We start from the raw sequence: 6494 nt of genomic DNA, 5'->3' as shown, positions 1-6494 counted from the left end.
AAACTTTGCTGCTTACCTTTAGTTTTCCTGAAGCCCAGGAAGCCCGTGGCCTGGAATTGCAGTCCTGGGCCGGGGTCACTTCTGCCAGGCTCCTGCTTCATGACTGTGATTCCCTGACCTCAGGGTGACATCCCTCAAGGCTGGAGAGCTCTTCTTGCAATTTACAACCTGCAGATAATTATTCATTTGGGGAGGGAAATGCTGCCTCATACAGAGTTCCATGCATTTTTTATTTACTTATGAATATTTTAAAATGGCGGGTCAAGTTTAAAATATCTATTTTAGATCCACCTGTCTCCTCTCCTCCTCCTGGCTCTGACCATGCTTTTCCAAGGGGTCTTAGAGGAAGAAGAAGGCTTGGTCTGCCTGTTTGCTCCTTATCCCTCATTTCTTGGGTCACTTTTCTTCTTAAGATGGGAGATGGAAAGGGCTGGATCTGTCATTCCTGGGGTGCATTGGCCATCCCTTGGCTATTGCTTCCTGTTTTAAACACTTATTTATTTATCTACAGCTGTGCCACGGCATGTGGGATCTCAGTTCCCTGACCGAGCATCGAACCCCATGTCCCCTGCAGCGGAAGCGTGGAGTCCTGACCACTGGACCTCCAGGTAATTCCATTGGCTATTCCTTCTTAGGTTGCAATGGACCAAATGCAGATACCCCCTGAGGGTGGACATCCCTTGCTGCTTCCTTCCTGGGGTACACGTGTGAGTTCCTTATGGACCCCTCACTATGAACCCAGAGCTCCATCTCTTGTTTCCATGAAGTTTCCTACCAAGGGAGACTAACTAGCTCAAGTTCTTCGAATCCCACTGCAGCTTTCACTACCAGTGATACACCCCGCCGTTCTTTTCCCATCACTGGGGACACCCACGCTGTGTGTGGCCCTCTTGTCTGCAACACAGTAAGCATGGCTTTAGCCCAGCTGCCTTCTGCAGTCAGCCATGCATCACGGCAGACTCAGGATTCCTGGAAATGCCAGGTAGCAGGAGGGCTGCTTTTCCCACTTCTAGTCTGCCTGAGTCATCCTCTCCCCTCTCAGGGAGTGAGCAGCTCAGCACGACTGCCCCATCAGCCAGGGTCCCCTGTGGATCAAGATGCCCATCTTCTCTTGTTTCTGACACCTCAATATCTATGAGTGTTCCCCTTTTTTCTCCCTCCATGGAAAGTACTGGGGCTCTCACCTTTTCACTGATGACTCCAATAGGCAGTCTCTCCTCCCTCTCGTCTCCGTGGTCTTGTGCTTGCTTTGGGCAGGGGGAATGGGTGAGATCAGTACAGCTTGTTGACTCCGGTCTATTAAACTGTTCTGCAGGGGTTCATGCCTCCAGCTGTTGACAGCTGTCTTTAGAATGGGAGGTGCTTGGTGTGTCTCTGCCTTCTGCTCTGGGTCTCAGTCACCGATTCTGAGACAAGAGAATCACTATCATCAACACCCCACGGTGTGCGAGATGAGGGGTCTGTATCATCCACTCTAATCATACCTCAAAGAGTTAAGGTGGGTGTTCACTTTGGCAGCACCTGTACTAAAATCAGGGCTTCCCAGGTGGCTCAGCAGTGACGAATCCACCTGCGATGCAGGAGACACAGGTTCCCTCCCTGGGTCAGGAAAACGCCCTGGAGAAGTAGGTAGCAACCCACTTCAGTATTCTTGCCTGGAAAGTCCACAGGAAGCCTGGTGGGTATATAGTCCATGGGCTCACAAAGCAGTTGGACATGGATTTAGCAACTAGACCAACAAATACTAAAATTGGAAGGATACAGAGGAGATTAGCATGCCCCTTGCACAAGGATGACATGCAGATTTGTGAAGCATTCCATATTTTTTTTTTACAATGGAATATGACTCAGCCATAAAAAGGAATGAAACAGTGCCATTTGCAGAGGCATGGACCTAGAGACTCTCATACAGAGTGAAGTAAGTTAGAAAGAGAAAAACAAATATATAATATCTCTTATGTGTGAAATCCAGAAAAGTGGTATTGATGAACTTACTGACAAAGCAGAAATAGAGACAAAGATGTAGGGAACAAACTTACGGACACCAAGGTAGGGGGAAGAGGGGTATGGGATCAATTGGGAGGTTGGGATTGACATGTATGCATTATTGATACTGTGTATAATGCAAATAGCTAATGAGAACCTACTGTTTAGCGCCGGGAACCTTACTCCATGACCTGTGGTGATCTAAATGGGAAGGACATCTAAAGAAGAGTGGATACATGTATGTGTAAACACGACTCACTTTGCTGTATGCCTGAGACTAACACAACATTGTAGAGGAACTACACTCCAACAAAAGTTAATTAAAAGGAAGAAGTAAGTAAATTGGGCCTTAAAAAAAAAGAGTTAAGTTGGAAGGCTCTGAAACTGAAATTTTGAAATGTCTGTAAACATCCCTGAACATATTGCCAAGAGATGGTGTCTTTTCTCGAAAGAAAATCTGTTCTGATTGGAAAGGCTTGTGGACTTGAGATTGGACCTGCTTCACACGGCAACTGCAACACTGTCCCCCAGCAGATATGCTGTGATTAGTCGCTCAGTTGTGTCTGACTCTTTGCGACCCCATGGACTGTAGCCCGCCAGGCTCCTCAGTCCATGGAGATTCTCCAGGCAAGAATACTGGAGTGGGTTGCCATGCCCTCCTCCAGGGGATCTTCCCAACCCAGGGATCGAACTCAGGTCTCCTGCATTGCAGGTGGATTCTTTACCGTCTGAGCCACCAGGGAAGCCCAAGAATACTGGGGTGGGTAACCTATCTCTTCTCCTCCAGTGGATCTTCCCAACCCAGGAATCAAACCAGAGTTTCCTGCAGTGCAGGTGGATTCTTTACCAGGGAAACCTGTGCTCACCGCCCCCCACCTCCTACAAGCAGATACTTCTCAAAATTAAATGGGGGAAACTAAAAATGCACAAAAGAAGGGGAGGAATTCCCCTTTCCCAGAATAAGCAAATATATCTTGGTCTGTAGTGCATTTCCATCAAATACAAGTAACTAGAAAAAAAAATAACATCATAATTACTCTCAGTACAGTTTTATTTTCAGGAAACATAGAATTTATGGGGTTTCAAACATTGATCTGAAAAAAAAAAAGGTATTTTAAAAGCTACCTTTATATTATTTTACTATTTTAGTAACTAGTTTACTATCCTTATGGCATGTCATATGTGAATTTTTGATATTTTCCCCCAAATAGCATCTGTTAATTTACTACAATAGAAATGGACTTAACCATTACAAAACATTCAAATGGTAGTAAAGGTACATTAAATGTCCACCCCTCTTTTTTTTTTAACCTAAGGTGGATGCTAACCTGTAAGGATGCAGGGGCAAATCAACATATGAGGTGGTAAAGACAGTGTCTCTGCTCTGAACACACACTCAGAAATACCCTTTGAATGTCCATCACCGTGACTTCTTGACCGAGTCACATTATCAGTGAAGTGAAGTGAAGTCGCTCAGTCGTGTCTAACTCTTTGTGACCCCATGGACTGTAGTACTGCTCCTTCGTCCATGGGGTTTTCCTGGAGGGGGAAGGGATGGCAGTTCTCTTGCTGAAGCTCTCAGAATTAATGCTCTTCTTCATCCTCTTCATTCTCTGCTCTGACCTGGCCTCCCATCTTTCTTTCTTTTTTTTTCCATGCAGGATCTTAGTTCCTCAGCAAGGGATCATCGAACTTGTGCCCCTGCAGTGGTAGCATGGAGTCTTAACCACTGGACCACCAAGGATGTTCCTGGGCTTCCATTTTGGAGGCTTCTGCAATGACTTCAGTTTCAGCATTGACATATCCCTTCCATGGCCACAGACCCCAAGGAGTTGCCCTTCCACCTGCCCAGGTGACAATAGTGTGTGATTTCAAAATTCATGGTTTCCTATGGCCCTCACTCAACAAGGAAAGTGTACCCTCTTCTCACCAGAGGTACTTTTCTTTGATTCCTTCTTTCAGCTTCTCATACCTTCTGAGCTCAGATCAAGCTTGAGACAAGTTACCCAGCATCTAGACTGAAAGGACATGAGTTTGAGCAAACTCCGGGACATAGTGAAGGACAAGGAAGCCTGGCATGCTGCAGTCCATGTGGTTGCAGAGTTGGACATGACTTAGCGACTAAAGAACAACAAGATTGAAAGGAAACAGTATACTCATAAAACTACATCCCAAATAGTTTATTCTTGGTAACCATTGGCTGAGGCTACATTCTGGCTCTCACTTTGAAGTGGGGGTAATATTCAAAATGCATACTTAATGACCAGTTGTCTTGGCACCATGATGGAATGGGTAACTGACTAATTGTTAGGTCAAACCAGTGCACATAGACTGAATATCAGATTGGACAGGAGTTCCAAACAGGCAGGCCTCCGGGCCATGTTGCCAGTGGATGAGTTTTATTAGGTATGCAGCATGGTTTTGTATTGTTTCTGAGCCTTTAGGCCATTAGAACACATGTCCTCTTGCATTTCCAGCCACGAAATTAAAAGACACTTGTTCCTTGGAAGATAAGTTATGACTAACCTAGACAGCATATTAAAAAGCAGAGACATTATTTTGCCAACAAAGGTCCATCTAGTAAAAGCTATGGTTTTTCCAGTAGTCACGTATGGATATGAGAGTTGGACTATAAAGAAAGCTAAGTGCCAAAGAATTGATGCTTTTGAACTCTGGTGTTGGAGAAGACTCTTGAGAGTCCCTTGGACAGCAAGGATATCCAACCAGTCCATCCTAAAGGAAATCAGTCATGCATATTCATTGAAAGGACTGATGCTGAAGCTGAAACTCCAATACTTTGGCTATCTGATGCGAAGAACTGACTCATTGGAAAATACCCTGATGCTGGGAAAGATTGAAGGCAGGAAAAGAAGGTGATGACAGAGATGAGATGGTTGGATGGCATCATCGACCCAATGGACATGAGTTTGAGTAAACTCCGGGAGTTGGTGATGGACAGGGAGGCCTGGCGTGCTGCAGTCCATGGGGTTGCAAAGAGTCAGATACGACTGAGTGACTGAACTGAACTGATCTTGTCTCATGTCTTAGAACTTACTGGCTTTGCTGGTTTGTCTTACCTCTGCTTCCTGGAAACCATCTGCCTGTGCCAGACTTTTTTTCAAACCTTTCTTTGAGGTCCCATATTTATCCCGGGGTGGTTCACTTCAATTTGTCTCTTAAAAGATCCCAGATTATTATCACCTGGACAGGTCCTCATACAGGTGGGAATTGTAGGACACCTCCTCGACTGCTGGGCCTAAATTTCCACAGAGGTAGGCATCCCATTCTGAATCTGAACTACATCAATATTACAGCTACTCATTAAATTATAATTGACTTGGAAGGAGAAACTAAACATAGAAACAGACAATGGCCAGGCCCTATGTAAAAATAGAATTCTGACCCACAGCCTACAACAAACTCACCCAGGAAACCAACCCCTTTATCGACAATAAACCATTCAGGAAACCAGCCTGTCATACATCAGACTGCTGACTTGTTTGAAGTCAGACTACTATTTCTAATAACAATCTAGGGAGCATTCCCTGTGGTCAGACTCCAGGCTTCACTGCTGAGGCCTCAGGTTCAATCTCCAGTCAGGGAACTAAAATCCCACAAAATGCAAGGCCAAAAAAACCCCCAAACAAACTCACAAACCCACAACAAAACAAAAGGCAAGACAAACGAAAAACCCGAAAGAAACAATCTAGAAGGTTACACAGTAATTTTTGTAACAGTTGACCCCAAATGACCAGAATTGGATTAAAAACAGCTTCCCAAAATTTTTGTCCCACTTCCAACTGAGGGTCAATCAGAAAAAGCCAAACATGTACCCTTAACCATTCATGGAAGAGACCCTGCTGTGATTTAGCCCTCCTCCAGCTTTCCTGGGCCCAGAGCCTCTAGTCAGAGCACACCTGAAGCCTCTCTATTTTGTACCATCAAGTTTCCTACTTCCCTGCCTGCCTTTGCATCCTTGCCAAGATGCCAGGGACAGTGGCCGACTCACTGCTTATCCAAGTTCTGAATAAATAGCCCTTCATTGTTCTCATTTGATTGGTCTTTGTTTATTTCCACAGAAATCCATTCAATTCTAACTCTTTAGATGTCATAATAATAATAAAAGCCTTCAGTAAAATTTAGGCAAATTATTTTAGAAAGGAAAAATAAGATTTTTTTTTTTTTTGCATTTTGTAAGAGTTTTAAGGAGGGTGGTGTGGAGGGAGGAAAATGTCCCCTTTAGCATCTTGTTTTTTTAAAATTCATATTTACATTTATTTTTAATTGGAGGATAATTGCTTTACAATATTGTGTTGGTTTCTGCCATACTTTAACATCTTTCGAATCTCCTGATTCAATTTTCTGATTTTTCCCACTACTACATAAATTTGCAATAAAACAGCCGACTGTAAAATGTTGAACTTTGCTACTTAAAAGCTGAAAACTTTTTTTGAAGCTTAAGGCAGTCGTTTCTGCAAAAGATGGCTTTTGGGTTTATTAATTAAAAG

The 6494-nt window shown here is 43.9% G+C and overlaps 1 long non-coding RNA gene and 1 other non-coding gene across 2 annotated transcripts; both read left to right on the top strand.

Annotated features, from left to right (window-relative positions):
• Window positions 1–1348: 1348 nt before the first annotated feature.
• Window positions 1349–4547, top strand: LOC122428806. Its single transcript, XR_006265823.1, has 3 exons — window positions 1349–1498; window positions 2155–2319; window positions 3648–4547. It is a non-coding gene; the product is annotated as an uncharacterized LOC122428806 (long non-coding RNA).
• LOC122429018 lies at window positions 1722–1827 on the top strand. Its single transcript, XR_006265889.1, has one exon. It is a non-coding gene; the product is annotated as a U6 spliceosomal RNA (small nuclear RNA).
• Window positions 4548–6494: the final 1947 nt, after the last annotated feature.

Source organism: Cervus canadensis, chromosome 27 (genome assembly GCF_019320065.1).
Source record: "Cervus canadensis isolate Bull #8, Minnesota chromosome 27, ASM1932006v1, whole genome shotgun sequence".
Taxonomy (NCBI): Eukaryota; Metazoa; Chordata; class Mammalia; order Artiodactyla; family Cervidae; genus Cervus; species Cervus canadensis.
This window is presented reverse-complemented; position numbering and strand designations above follow the sequence as displayed.